The 15669-nt window shown below is 32.5% G+C and overlaps 1 long non-coding RNA gene and 1 pseudogene across 1 annotated transcript; one reads left to right on the top strand and one right to left on the bottom strand.

Annotated features, from left to right (window-relative positions):
- Positions 1-2521: 2521 nt before the first annotated feature.
- LOC133690664 (NAC domain-containing protein JA2-like) lies at positions 2522-7822 on the bottom strand (annotated as a pseudogene).
- A 2062-nt stretch (positions 7823-9884) lies between these two features.
- Positions 9885-10801, top strand: LOC133691285 (uncharacterized). Its single transcript, XR_009841632.1, has 2 exons — positions 9885-10318; positions 10513-10801. It is a non-coding gene; the product is annotated as an uncharacterized LOC133691285 (long non-coding RNA).
- Positions 10802-15669: the final 4868 nt, after the last annotated feature.

The following is a 15669-nucleotide window of genomic DNA, read 5'->3' as shown; positions in this document are numbered from 1 at the left end:
GTTTGTGTTGTAACATTGCGTATATACAGTCTTAATGAGATTGTTAAGAGGATGTTTTTTATTTATCTTAATTTCAATAGTGAAACATTTTTTTTAATCAGTTTTTTTTTTTTTTTTTTTGAAAAAAGAAAAGAAAAGCAGCGGTAATCTTGCAATAATAATAAATGGGAAAAGAAAGAAAATAGAGATGGCTATCAGTTAAAGCGAGGCCGGGGAGAGATTAGAAAGGAGGAAAGAATGGTCTCTACTTCCAATGCGCGGCGAAGCCAACGGGGCCCATGCTCACCTTGTTGTTTCCATCTTCTTCACGCCAAGCACTCCTCTTTTTTTTTTTACCATCACATGTGTGTTTTTTTAGGTGACTGGACCTGCAATATGTTTTGAGTTGTCACAAAAATTACAAATTAAATCTTGCATACGTGGCACTGATATAATTGTTTGGGGCCCGCTGTTAGATGACTTAGATTTTCTTGCCTTACCTAAAAATCTGATTGCTTTTTTGACTAACTATTTACGTACTTATTTCCTGTTACATGGCTTTTGTTTTTTGTTATGTTTTTTTTTCCCCTTGGTGCATGGATCACAGGCGAGTGGGTGAAGGGAAGAAGAGGAGGTTAAAACATGTCCTAATGGTTAAATGTCTCGAGTACATTGTCGGCGTAGAAGAGGGCGGTGGAATTTATCAAAATTGGGATGGTTGTTTAGCTGGGCATCAATCAATCTTTAGGTTTACAAGAATCCAAGTAGCCCTCCAAATTGACAGCAGTATTTATTTACTTTGCCTGAGAAAGGCCCCCCAAGTTCCCTTGCAAGTACCTTAGCAGGTTCCGTCTAAACTTCCTTTAAAAATCTAGCCTCCTGAGTCTTGCCCTTCATATCTCAATCGTGGCGTGGGCCTATTATTCTTCTCGGCTTTGGTCCCTTGGCACCCTTTCTATTTTCATTATTATTATTATTATTTACTTGTTTCCTCTCCTCTCCTTCAAAGAAGGTTGGTTGCCTCGCCTTTTCTTACGTGTAATCTTTTCTGAGTAATTATTTCTGGCCACGAAAATGGGCTCTAATCTGTCCACATGGATTATGCTTAGATAAACCATTGCGTAATGGCACATTTCAAAGTTATTTGAATATTAATTCGGAAGGAGATAAGATTGATTATTCTCCCACTTTAATAAGTGAATATTTAGAAACCTGCAACGCTATTGTCAATGTAGAAAAAACTTGGAAAGCCTAAGGCATGGTGGCTAAGGAAAACGCCAAGGCCACTCCTATCTATCATTTTTTTTTCTTTTTAACTTCGCTCCAGTTTCACGTGGCCCAACACTTGAATGTAATAATTGAAAAATATAGAGTAAGCAAGTTAATTTGACTCTTTTTTTTTTTCCCTCAATACACACTAGCAGCTATGGGGGGCAGCAGAGGAGGATTATGGGCTGGATGTTAATGAAGAACGAGTCCTCTAGCAAAAGGGATTATAGTTGATGGCAATTATGAGATTAGGTCTCAAAGCTTTTATGAAAGGTGGGTGTGTGGTTATGGAAGCAATTAATTTGAGGGAGCAAAACTCATGAGCCTCAACTGGGTCTGCGAGAACACAAAGATTGAGATGACCCACCTCCATCAGCATGTGTGAACATATGTGGAGAGGTGGAAGTTGGATCCTTGGTAATGATTAAGCACATGACAACTCTGTTCCTCCAGAATTAAATCTACACATAAGAGAAAACAAGGCTGAAAAACACAAGATGGTTCATATGAACCTGAGAGGGCACAAGATCGCCTGGCGACTAATGACCTCAAGCCACAGCCACTCGATTCCTGTCTTGACTTTAAACAGCACGAGGATGGCCTGCGAGAAAAACAACCATCTCGTTCAAACCGCAGATAATGGCTCGGTTATTGGACGCATACACAAGATGAACAAGACGTCAAGTGTCACACAAGCATTCACGGGAAAAGGAGAGAGGGGGGGTGGGGGGGGAGAATAAAATACTTCATCAATGAAAGGGATGCCAGTTGCCCAACCCAGAGATTAAACTTGAAGGATTGAGGAAAGAGAAAAGAGGAGTGAAAGGAAAAAAAAGAAAACCATCGTACTAGGTCCACTTGCTCGATGTAATTCGACAGCAGGGCACTAATTCGGGATTCATTGACAATGCAGCTTTCTGTCGTCATTGTAACTCAGTTCCAAAATAATTCATAGCACTAACGCTTTCTTATTAAAAAAGTAAAAAGAAAAAAAGTAAAAAAAAAAAAAAGTAAAACTGAGGCGAATGAGTACTCATGGAATTATTTTCAGCTTCCATATGACAATTCACAATGAATGCACTGACCAAACCACCTTGCGAGATGCGGCTTTATTGTATTGCAGACGCAGTATCATGTATATATATTGTCAAGGGTAGAGAGGTTGGTGGTGGAGCAGGCTATTGGTATTTCATCCACCAAACAACCCAGCAATAACCCACAATCCCCTACAGGTGGAGATGGACACTAATCAACTATAAGCCTACAACCAAAAAACGCATTAAATAAATAAATAAATAAAACTCAGTGTTTTAAAGCATATTACACGTCTATTCAAATAAAAAAAGCCTATTGTTTTGGCTCTTAAATATATTCAAGAGTTATTCGGATTACAACTGAAAAGAAATCAGTCTATTCAACATTGAGAGAGAGAGAGAGAGAAAGGGAGAGAGAGAGATTACCCACATAGTTTAATCGTACAGCTCCAGCAGCAGTTCAAGTTAAGAACACAAAAGGGAAAATGAACTTGATAACAATTACGATGCATGAGGGGACTTGTGATTAAACTGCTAATAACCAATTCCGATTCAAATGATTTGCCAGCATCACACTCTGCATCAGCTGACAGATCAAGGCCCATAAATTAAGAGACGTTGCACGGCATCATTATATAAAGATATATCCAGGATTCATAAGTCATGAGAAACAATCCAAATATGCCACAGCAGAGTTCAGAAATGAAACACATAACAAGGTAAGCTTAAAGTTTCGTGAGAGGGAAGAGGAGATTAATTTACAATAGGTATCCATAATCCAGATGCTAGAGAACAAAGCATGGGCCGGTACAAGTCCAATTGCAAGGGCAAGGCTGGGAAGAATACGGTAAATAACATCTTCTCATAGATACAAAGAAACAATCCACCATCAATAGAACAATAGCAAGATCATAAAGCCAGGTGAAGCAGCCGATTCTCAAAGATTTAATATTTGAACTTGCCATCATCCAACACATTGATCTTGTTGCTTCTACTGGAGAAAAAAGCCTCATATCAGGCACAGGAAATCTGCACATGAATTACAGGAAGAATTTCTGTGCAGTTCCTTTAACAGGATGGGAGAAAAGAAAACTACAGGCATTCACCTCGAATGACAAAGCCATTCCTTCAATGGATTCTAAACCCCTTCTTGAATATACTAACCCTGAGCATTAGGGTTAGCATCCACTTCTCATCAAAAACTAAACTCTTCCAATAAATTCAGTTTATGGTTTCTAAACCATTTCTCAAATATATTGTTTCAGGCAACAATAACCCTGAGAAGTCAAGTTTCCACAAATCTTTGAAAATAACTCTTTCAATGAATTCCTTCTATGGTTTTCAAATCCCTTTTGAATCAATTGTCCTTGATGCTTGAGGTTAATATCTACATAGTTTCAAAATTAATTCTATCAGCTTTTGACTTGGACAATCAATCTGCAAGCTTATCTGCAAAATCATCCAAGTCAAAAGCTTTCTCTCTCTAAAATGGATAGCAACTGTTGGGCAGTTTCAGCATCTGCAGACATGTTACCATCAATGTGCCTAGATGTCCTAACCTGTGCTCCAGGAAGGAAAAACGACATTTATTAGCACCTTGAGGGGGGCAAATGACTTATCATGAGAAAACAGAACACGTGAACGCAGAAACCAGCTAAATTCCATGTATACTTGGCCATTATAATATGTCAAATATTGCTTCAGAAAGAAGTCACAGTTATATATGCAACAGATAGTCAGATACACATCATGCGCATCAGACAGTAAAAGATGTAGTAGAAGTGGGCATTAAAGTAAAAGGCAGTTTCACGATATTGAGAACACAACTAAGGTCGAAGTATCAATGAGGACTCATAGGAATAAAGAGAAAACAGAGAATGTGACAATTTGTCAAAATATGTAATTTTTACCATCAAATTGCTTCATATATTTTTGGAACTCCATAAACTTTGAAGTCTTGACTGCCAATCATACTTCCTGCGTTCAAATGAAACAAGCATATCAAAAAAATATTGCAATTGTAAGAAACATAGCCATATTGCTAAGATGTTAATCCATATAAGTTACACCAATACAAGTTATGCTACTTAAAAACCCTAACAATAATCTTCCACTTGCATTCACGATGCAAAGGAAAAGCAAAAATCTATAGCACGTGTATAATTTACATGCTATGTATGAATAAATAATAGTGCCTCCTAATAGCAAGAAAAAGAACGTGCGAAAAAAATAAAATTAGGGTCGGAAATGTGACACAATAATGGTGGATATAATCCAGCTAAATCAATTGGCCTAAATATCATAAGAATCTTACCAGGTCTTTGGATTGGCTGCCTGATGGACACTGGAAACTGGAAATAGAAACAGGTCTAGTTGTGACTCGGCCATTGAGTTCTCTACCCAATCTTAAAGCATTTTTCATATCAACCAAGCAGTCATTGCACTTCAGGCTTGGCAATGTTGGGTGTGAGGAATCCATCATGCTGAGTGCCATTGTTGTGTACAGCAGAAATACTTTCTTCAGCACAGGAACTTAGCATTCTCAGGAATGCTTTTCCTCAGTGAGACTTGACATATACCTCACACAGGACAAACGAAGCCTGCAGGCAGATAATATAATGAGGTTTTGCAATAGTAACAAAAATCAATTGAATTAAATAATTCTTTATCGAGATTGCCAAAAATCTTGAAACTTAATCTAAATAGAAAAAACTCAATAGATAAGATAAATAATAAATTCATTCAAAACAAGAATAGCTATTAAATAGATCACTACACACCACATCGATTTTTTAAAATGGGAAAAAAAGACAGGTGGTATAACACAGCAATCTGACATGTTAGAATCAAGACTGTGAGCTTGATCATGGTATCCCTGAAAAATTGTTTTTTTTGGGGTGGGAATGGGTGGCCCTAGCCCTCTCAAAGTTTGAAAAATTCTCAAAATTCCCCCTTCCCTTAAACTTTCAAGGCACTTTTATGAAATGGGCCGCCAAAATCAAAATTATATGTTTTGGCCCTCCCAGTTTACCAAGTCCAGATTCATCCCTGGGTCTAGCAATATATAAATCCGTGTCAGTGTTTGGTTTGTGTTTATATGTATCTGGAAGTGGAAAGAAAGAAAGAAAGAAAGAAGGAATCAAGAGTAACTAAACCAGATGAAACTCACTTTAGCTAAATCACTAAATTGGAGTTAAATTAGCCTTTCCACTCGAAGATTTGCTTCTTTAGTTATGCTTTTAATGAAAGGAAGAACGCGGAAAGCAAGTAGACAACAATTGTGAAACAAGATCCATCTACCAGTTGCAGAATTAATTAAATTTTTTTTTGCAGAAATAAGTCTTTAATTGATAGTTGATTTCACACTAGTGCATCAGTAGTATCCTTATCAACAAATGGAATGGAATGAAAATAACTCGAATCTAAGAAAGCACCGCACAGGACCATTTTACTGCATTAAAGATTACTAATTACTAAGATAAGCTCCAACGTGTGAAGCCTGCTAACACTTCCAAGTATTCCCCGAGCATAAAAACGAGATTAATAACAAATACATAAAACAAAATTAATTTCACAATTCACAAGACCCTAATCTTATTATAAAAGCAAGTAACTAAACAACCAGCATTCAGTTCGTAGTCCTAAAATGCCAACCTCAAATCCACAAACTACAATAATAAAATCATAAAATCCACAACTCCTAATCAAAATAATACAACTAATTACTCAACATTATAAGAAAAAATAAGAAGAAGGAAGGCCCAAAATTTAAAATTACCTCCAAATGATGAACAGGAGCATACTCGTGTAAAAGCCAATCAGTCCTGACTGCACTCTTAACAGAACTCCCCAAATACAAAACAAACCTATTACTTGTCCCCAAAACAACCTTCCCACCTGGACCCAGAACAACATTTCTAAACCTGTCACTTCTCCTCCAATTCCCTCCTTTAGCCTTTCTTCGAATAACAATACCAGCGCCTCTTCCTCCCTTTATAACCATACGCATAACACGTAAATCAAACGGCAACTCAATCAAATCATAGCCATCGAGATCATCGGTGTCGCTGGGAAAGGTGCGGTTCTACTTTGTGAGGTAGTAATAGAGGAGTTGTTCGCCGGAAGGGTAAAACCGGCAACCTGGCGGTTGTGAGAACGACAGCGTTAGGGGGATTTTTCGTGTGATTGTCTTCAATTGTAGTATTTGTGAGTGCAGCAAAGGAAAAAAACTTTGAGGGGTTAAAAAGGGGTTTGTAAATTAGAGAGAAAGATGGGTGCCCTTGAAGTTTTTCTCTGGGCCTTTGCTCTAGTAGTGTTAAACTCCAGTGTATATTTTGCCTTATCCGTCTTAATTTTTCTGCTTTTCTTTTTCTTAATTTTCTTTTGGGTATTTTTTCCTTTTTAACAATATTTCTTTCAAAATTTTTGACAAAGTAGAACATACACAAAAAAATATTTAAGAAATTGTATGATTGTAAATAACAACTTTGATAAAAACAATTTTGAAAAAAAAAATTAAACCATAAACTAATCATAACTTTATTATCAAGCTAATATTAAATACAAATTTTAAACAATACTTCACTCTTAAATCATAACTTGAATCTTAAAACAAACCTTAAGCACAATCACTATCATTAAACCTTAAAAAAACACTAATTAATAACTCTAAAAACAAATCTTTTGGGTTTTTTTGCTTTTTTTTATTATTTAATTTGTTTAGGGTTCATCATTAATCCAATACAACCCCATCCTAAAAGAAAATAAAAAAGCCAAGAAATTCAAAAAATTTAATGTTTGTTTTCAGAATTAGAGATTAATGTTAGTGTTTAAGGTTTGCTTTTTACCTTTATAATTATAGTTTGAAATCATGGTTAGTTTGTGATTTGATTTTTTTTTTTTTTGTTAAAGTTGTTTCTATTCCCATCATTGTTAAGCTATTATTTTTAATCATACTATTTCTCAATTATTATTATTTTGACATGTACTAGTTTGACAAATATTTGATAAAATTGTATCAATATTAAAAAAAATTCTTATTTTATTTTATGTAGTCAAATGTAGACTTTTCCACCACCCTGACCTAAATGTGAAAACATGGCCTATCCAAGTTTTTCTTTCACCCTTGAGCGTCTCGATTCTCAAATATATGCTTGCCTTGCTGTTTAGTTGCTCGTTTTGAACGGTTGGAGATTATGATAGCAATTATAATTTAAAATATTTTTTATTTAAAAATATATTAACAAAAATTTATTTTTATTTTTAAAAAATTATTTTTAATATATACGTATCAAAATGATTTTAAAAATATAAAAAAATTTATTTTAGATAAAAAAATACAATTTTTAAAAATACAATTTACATCATATTTTCCAAAAAAAAAAACCAAGTGATTTATTGTGCCAACACTATAGCTGACAATTCGTTGCAATATAGACGACCAATTGTTTATGAACAGCACAAGTATAACATGTACTGAGGACAGTAATTTTTTTTTTCAATTACATGAGCCCAAATCGATGACCAATTTGTAAACACATTGTTAGATTAGAAAAATTCAATGATACGGAACCAAAATGAAAAATACGAAGAAATATGATGGCTAATCTAATATTATGAGGCAAAGTTTGCTTTCTTGTGTTTTTATAAGTTATTTTTTTCCTATTAATTATGTCCTTTTTCAAACCTATTCGCATGGAATAATCCTTGAAACCATGGTAAAAATATCAAATTAATGGTTCGAGAACCAACAAGTAAAATGCATATTACAACATACTCTAAATGGTGTGGGGAAATCACTGTTTCCCCACACACATTTTAATATGAATTACAACAGTAATTCACGGTGATTCCTTTTTTTATTTTTTTTATTGACCTTTCCCTTTTTTTTGTTTTTTTTTCAATTTTTTTTTCAAAATTATTTTTGTTTTTTCAACTTTCCTATTTTTTTTTTCATTTATTTTTTCTTTTTGTTTTTTTCAAAATTATTTTTGTTGATTTTACTTTTTAAATATTGACTTGGTTAAAATTTTTGCTTTGTATTTTTTTTCTTGAAAATACTGTGGATTGTTGCGATGTTTTTCCACATATTTTTTTTATTTTATTTCTTTATTTTTCAAAATTATATTTTTTGATTTTTTTTTTTAATATGAAGCTGATTGAGAATTTAGTTTTGTAATTTTTTTTAAAACATTGTTTATTGCTACAGTGTTTCTCCACATGGTTTTTTTATGGTTTTCTCTGAAATTATCTTTTTTTTATTTTATTTTTTAATATTGAGCTGGTTAAAAATTACAGTTACAATATGTGAGGAAAACACTTTAACTTTCCTCGAAAATTACTGCTGGTTGCTACAGTGTTTTTTTCCACATGGTTTTTTTCTGTTTTCGTTATGTTTTTTCCTAAAATTATCTTTGTCAATTTTATTTTTTAAATATTAAGCTGGTTAAGAATTGTAAATACAAGTTTTTCCTCAAAAAACACTATGGATTGATACAATTTTTCTTCACATAGTTTTTTTCCAGTTTCTTTTGTGTTTTCTTTTTCTGTAATATTTTTTTTCAAAATCATTTTTGTTGATTTTATTTTTTAAAATATTAAGTTGATTAAAATTTAACTTTGTAATAAAGTTTAATCATGTGGGGAAAGTATTATAGCTTTGCTCATAAAACATTGTGGATTGCTACAGTGTCTCTCCGCATAGCTTCTTGTTATGATTTTTTTCAAATTATCTTTTTTCAGTTTTATTTTTTTTATATTGAATTGTTTTTGAATTACAATTACAAGTCATTACAAATAAGGCTAAATCATGTGGGGAAGCACTGTAGCTTTCATCACAAAACACTGTGAATTGCTACAGTGTTTCCAACATGATTTTTCCCCTTTTTTTGGTGTTTGTTTTTTTTTCTGAAATTATCTATGTTAATTTTTTTTAATATTAAACCGATTAAGAATTTAGCTTTGTTATTTTTTTCTTTAAAACACTGTGAATTGTTGCAGTGTTTTCCCATGTGATTTTTTTATGATTTTTTCCAAAATTATCTTTGTCGATTTTTTTTTAATATTGAGTTGGTTAAGAATTATAATTACAATAAAGCTAAATCATATGAGGAAAGCATCGTAGTTTTTCTCACAAAACACCATGGATTGCTATAATATTTCTCTAAATAGTTTTTTAATTTATTTTATTGGGAAAAACGCTATAGTTTTCCTCACAAAACATTGTCAATTACTGCAACATTTTTTCTCATGGGTTTTTTTCCTTCCAAAATTATCTTTGTTGTTTTTTTTTAATATTAAGTTGGTAGAGAATTTAGCTTTGTATTTTTTTTTGCTTTTTATTAACTGAAAAGATAAATTATGTGGTGAAAGCACTGTATCTTTCCTCACAAAACACTGTAGATTGCTACAAATTATTTTGTTCAGTCTCTAAGTTTTTGATCACCAACACAACTTTTTTTTCTGTCATGAAATATTTACTCCATCATACCTTTAATTTTTATTACGTATCTAGCGCTGGTTCACAATTATAATACTATCAAGTGCATTTGTTTTATAAGTCCGCGGCAGCATGCGGCAAGACATCTCGTTAAAAAGAAAAAAAATGGGAAAATAACTGTAGCTTTAGACTCATATCTACTGTGGATTCGCAAAGTATCTTAGCTGTTTTTTTTCTCTCTCCCTGTTCTCCTGATTTTTGTTTCCAGGTTGTTTGCAAGAGATATGGCAGGGTAAAGGGAGAAGTTGCGGAGTTTAGTGAAAAGAAAGCAAGAAAGGACAGTGTTCCATGAAAAGAGGAGAGGAGATCTAGAAAACACTATAATCAAATTCGTCCTTCATGTGCTTTTATTGAAAAAACAACACAACACAGGCAGAAACGAGGGATTAGTTGCAGAATTTAAGGAAAAGCAAGCAAGAAAGGGTCATGAAAAGAGGAAAAGAAAAAAAAAGGGAAGAGATTGGAAAACAATGTTCCAGAGATCGTGCTTTTTACTATTGTGAGCACCGTGGACTGCTGCAGTTGGTGGAGTTAGGCTGTAAATCTTTTGCTCTTTTGATGCCTCTGTCTCTTTGTTCTCTCGACAAGGAAAAAGAAGCCGTGCGCTTTTGATCCACCAGTGACCAGACCATTTTCTTTCTTTTCCTTCCCCCCTTTCTCTCCTCTCTTTCCATTTTATTTCTCCAGTTCCATTGTGTTTTATTGATCATTTTTCCTACTTTTTTATCGCAGATATGATGTGAGGAAGACATCGAGAAATCGAGAAAGAAAGAGATGGCTGGAGGGGCACTCAGAGAGGGGAAGGATTGTTTCAATTGAAAGAGGAAATCGATGAGAAACAGAGGTTTGCGACCCTTCTAACCCTAATTGAAATGTCAATTGTTAACCTTTCGTACATGGAAGATTCCTCATTCGCAGGTGGTATAAGAGGTTGTGTCTGATATTCATAAATTAAAATTTGAAACCTTTTTACTACCTTCCATTGAAGAGTCATTGAAGTGAGATCATGAAGTTTTGGAAAGCATGAATGCGTAAAAATTGCTTCCATGGTGTATCTTTAAATTTTGAAAACAAATTTGTTTAAAATGATTTTTTTATATATATTTTTAATTCCTTTTAATTTGATTTGATGTTGTAAAAGATATTTTTTATATAAAAAAAATATTTTAACATATTTTTAAATAAAAAATATTTTAAATCATTATCACTGAAACCAAACACTAAAATTTTTGGGCAGTCCAAAGCTGCTTTAATTTCTATCTTTTTTGCTGGACAGTGCTCAAAGATAAAATTTTAACTTTGATATTAATTGAGTCACTAGACGAAAATCTGCCATTCAGTGCATATGTAGGTTGTTTGTCCTGGCAGCTGGGCGTCTTTCTCGTCTAGGACACTGCTTTTGGTCATGCTTGCTAATATGCTTTTCAAATTTGTTCATAAAATATAATGACTTTCACTAAAAAGGTTTCGGTCCTATTATTTTTTTAATTTCTTTAAAATAATATCATTACTTTGATTCTTTAAAAAAAAAATCAACATCAACATGACTTTTTAGTACTAGGGGCATTATTATTTTTAATGTATTAAATATCACTAAAAAAACATTATACACGCCAGCATGTAAACGATCCCCGCAATGTTTAGACGGCACGTGTAGAACTATTCGATCACTAAATACCACTTTCTAGGGTAACATTTAGAAGTTCTCGGTGTCTTCTACGCTATGAGACGACACCTGAATTATAAGCGCATGTGTCAAATACCTTTCTTCTTCTTCTTCTTCTTCTCTCTTTTCTCAAATTTAGTGCTAGCCCCCTCAAAATTTCATACTAGCCCTTTCAATTTCTTTTTACTTTATATTTGGTCTTTGTCTTTTAATTATTATTTTTTATTTTTAAATAAACTATAAAATTACAAATATTTTTTAATTTTACCACACTAGATGTTTTAATCTTTCAAATTTGGTTCACTTTTTTTATTGCTATTTATTTTGTTTGAAATTATTTTTTAAATCATTTTTTTTTCAAATTTCATTGTCCTTGAGTTTTTTCCTATCAATTTTTTTCCTTGTTTTTTTTGTTGTCATTTTTCTGCTTTTGCAAGTTTTTTTATTAATACTTTAAAAAAAATTTAATTCAAAAATAATCAAATACTTCGTGACCTAACCTGTCAAATATGCAATTTTGATCATAGACTTTTACTAGTTTAAGAATTTTGTTTTATAGATTTTCAATGGTGAAATTAAAAGAAAAATAAATTAAAGGACTTAGAGAGAGGTCAGGCAAACGTGCTTGAACCAAGTGACCCAACACACATGGGCCTCTAAGAAAAGAGCTCAGGCCCGCACATCTTGGTTTGGTTTATATTTTTATTTTTTCTGAAAAAAAAACAAACGATGCATCATCTACTGCAGTTGACGACATGTCGTCTCTTTCCCAGAATTTGGTCATCACACAGATGGCTAGAAAATCAAGGAAGGTGATTTTTTTATAAAAAAATTTCAATTTTTAAATATTTTTTACTCAAAAACAACATAAAATTCTTTATAAACCATTTAATAACCCTGAAAAACTTGAAATCACTCAAAAAAACCAAATCAACTTGAAAAAATATAAATTGAACCCAATCTCCTTTTCCATGGATATTTAGAGACAAAAACAACCACTATCAAATTGTTTTCATCAAATGAAATCCGTTAACATCAAAATTTACCTTTCTCGTGGCTAGAATTGATGTCAATTGATGATTTTCTCTCCCATCAATTAAAATTCAGTTATTTTTTCTCTCCTCTCTGAAACTCATAGGCTGGAAAACAAGAAAATTAAGCATTCGATAAAAATTGAATTTTGAAAAAATGGATGGGCCATCAAGGTTGAAAAATGCATGTAGAAGGACAAAATGATGTTTTCCCCCAAAGTTTAGATTGACCATGATGTTTTCAGTGTTTTCCATTTTGATCCCCTGTCATTGAATTTTTCCTTCCTTAATAAAATTTGACAAATTAAAATTGGACATATAAGGATACAATATCTACAATACCAAACACTATTATGTTTTAGTTTTTAGTATAATTTATCCTTCTACCTAGTCAAATGGAAACTTTTGATTGCCAAATTGTGGAAAAATTGGCCTTTCTGATACTAAGTTGGTATGTTTTATTGGTTTGATGGGGTGAAGTTGATGACAAATTAACGGGCTTTGATTGGTCAGAGAAGAAGAGTAATTTGGTATGTGTTGTACTTGTTGAATGTGCTGAGCACATGTTTAGTATAAGTGTAAGTGTATAACAGCAGTGCGAGTTTACAATTTATTTATGAGCACATATCACCAGTTTTACGTTACAAATAGGATTTCTAATACACACACACACACATACATTTTCTAAAATAGGAAGATGATGTCAGCAGTTAATAAAATAAATTAAAAAATATACAAATCAATAAATTAAATATAAGTTATTAATGATAATTAAATACTAAAATGAAAAGCTAATATTCCTAGTAAAATCAAAGAAAAATGCTTATGAAAATATTTTATTTCTATTATCCTTTTTATTTAATTAAAATATTAATTACTATTTTAAAAAGATTAAACCAAATTATTTTGAAACATAAAATTAAGAGAGCTGGACCTCTTTGAGTTTCTTTTGAATGTTCTAGGGATGTTGGGAGATTAATGACACTTGGAAGATTTTGTTTTTTGTTGTTGAAATTAAGAGTGTCATTATCTAGTCACACTTGATTATTTTACTCAAATATGATTTTTTATGGTATGTTTGAATTTAAGAAGAGTTTGGTTAAGAAAAGTGTATAATTGTTATCATCATAAATAATAGTTGTAAACCTTATTAATAAGAGTCTACATGAAAACAAGTTTGAGCATACATTTCACATTAAGTGTTTCCTTGAACCTTTAAAGATATGATCTAGTGATCTGAGCAGACATTTCACATGAAGTGTTTCCTTGATAAACCTTCAAAGATATGATATAATGATCTCATCTTCTAGTTATGTAATGATGAAAAGCTTAATTGTGCTCTTTTTAATTAGTATGTTAGCACTAAAGTTGGAGATGAGTTTGGCTCAAATATCATAAAAGTCAATGATAAACTCAGGTTTCAGGCTATGGTATACCTGAGTAGATCCATGAAATGTTATCAAAAGGACTTTGCACATAACATTGTTATCTTGTGTTACAAGCTCCAAGCTACTTTATACATTTAATATATGTTCTCTTAAGTTTGTCATAGTTTTCTAAGTTCACTTTTACCGACATGCAATTCTTGAAGAGACAAGTGTGTAAAACCTTAATGTAAAGTTGAGAATCTCTTACTTGGTGGGGACAATATTCATTCTTAAAAGCTTGTATCATTATTGATCTCATCTCATGTTAGGATTTATTTTATAAAAAGTACATGAGTGAGATTCAAAGGGAAATCATGGTAGGTACTTATGTGGTTATGACTTGTTAATACTCTACTTTTTTATATTTGGAGTTCAAATTTAGAAAGTCCAGTTTGAGAATGTTCTTCATGGTAGGAGTAACTTTTTTGAAGGGCTGGAGTATGAGTGTTCTCGTGCCTATTTTTTTGTACATCGTTTCATCCTTTTCCTTACAAAATCTAGAGTTGTTTACATGCAATTAATGATGTATATAGTGGAGCTAGATAGATGTAATCCAGTACACAATTCTATTATTACCCATATTTAAGCTTATGAAGGATGAGGATGGGGTACAAAAATAAATATTAATATCTATAAACAGCGAGGAGTCTTATGTATTTTATGTATTTAATAGATTATGATATTTGTCTATGTTGAGCTTAAAAACAGTGTCATGGTAGTTGAAGAAACAACTCATAGTTACTTTGTCCATCATTGCGATTTCATGTGCTTGTTTAAGCGATATGGCTAAGGAGGATACTAGGAGAACTTAGTCACGTTCAACATAAGTCCTTGGCAGTTTAGCAATTAAGTTTTCTAAGAATCCAGTAATGCATGGTCATGAAAAACACACAGATGTTCATTTTCTTCTTCTTGGTAAGTTCACAAAGGATGAAATTGTAAAGATGGTCCATTGTCATTCTCAAGAGCAAGTTTCAGATACAATGACTAAGCTCTTAAAACTTGATGTGTTCTTGAGAATGTGTGATCTAATGAATGTTTGTTTTGATCCGGATGTAAACTGATTGCTAAAGTTATTGGTGTTTTTAGCCATTAGAGTTCGGTCTGTCTGTTTGTTACTGCTATGTTAATAATTCTTATTGTCAAGGAACTTGTCATTTGCTTGGTCTTTTCCTTAGCCATGTACCGCGTCATTAGAATTGCTAGACGTGGGTTGCAGTCATCTAGTTGTTTACTTCAATGAAATCTTTCTTCCAATTCTTGCGTGGATTACATAAATAATCCGTTCTTAAAAAAATACACCGATCAAAATGGTTGTTGTGTTGAAGATGATGGTGGGCTAAGCATTATAAATTTACAGTAATAATATGTTATTTCATAAGGGGGAAAGGGAGATGCAGTGTCGCCGGTGTTGTCATGGCAAAATTGCCATTATTTACAATAATATAATCTATCATTTTTTTTTAAAATAAAATTGCTCCTGTTCCTTATTTTCTTTCCTATACATTCCTCTCTCACACATGAGCATAAAACTATACTCTTGTGAGATATTTTAAAAATGGCAATTTACCTCTTCATGATCCCTAGAACTTCTTATTTGAAACCTATTGGTAAGAATGTTTGGTGCACCAACCTTTAGGTTCCAATTTGTCGTTGTTCAAGTCCTTCTCTCATGAGCCCAAAGTCCAGTAGGAGCCACAACGCCCACGTCAAGTTACATGACTGCCGCTAGCATTAGTTTATAATTTTAAGCAACGTTTGTTTT

The sequence above is a fragment of the Populus nigra genome, chromosome 4 (assembly GCF_951802175.1).
Source record: "Populus nigra chromosome 4, ddPopNigr1.1, whole genome shotgun sequence".
NCBI classification, from domain to species: Eukaryota; Viridiplantae; Streptophyta; class Magnoliopsida; order Malpighiales; family Salicaceae; genus Populus; species Populus nigra.
This window is presented reverse-complemented; position numbering and strand designations above follow the sequence as displayed.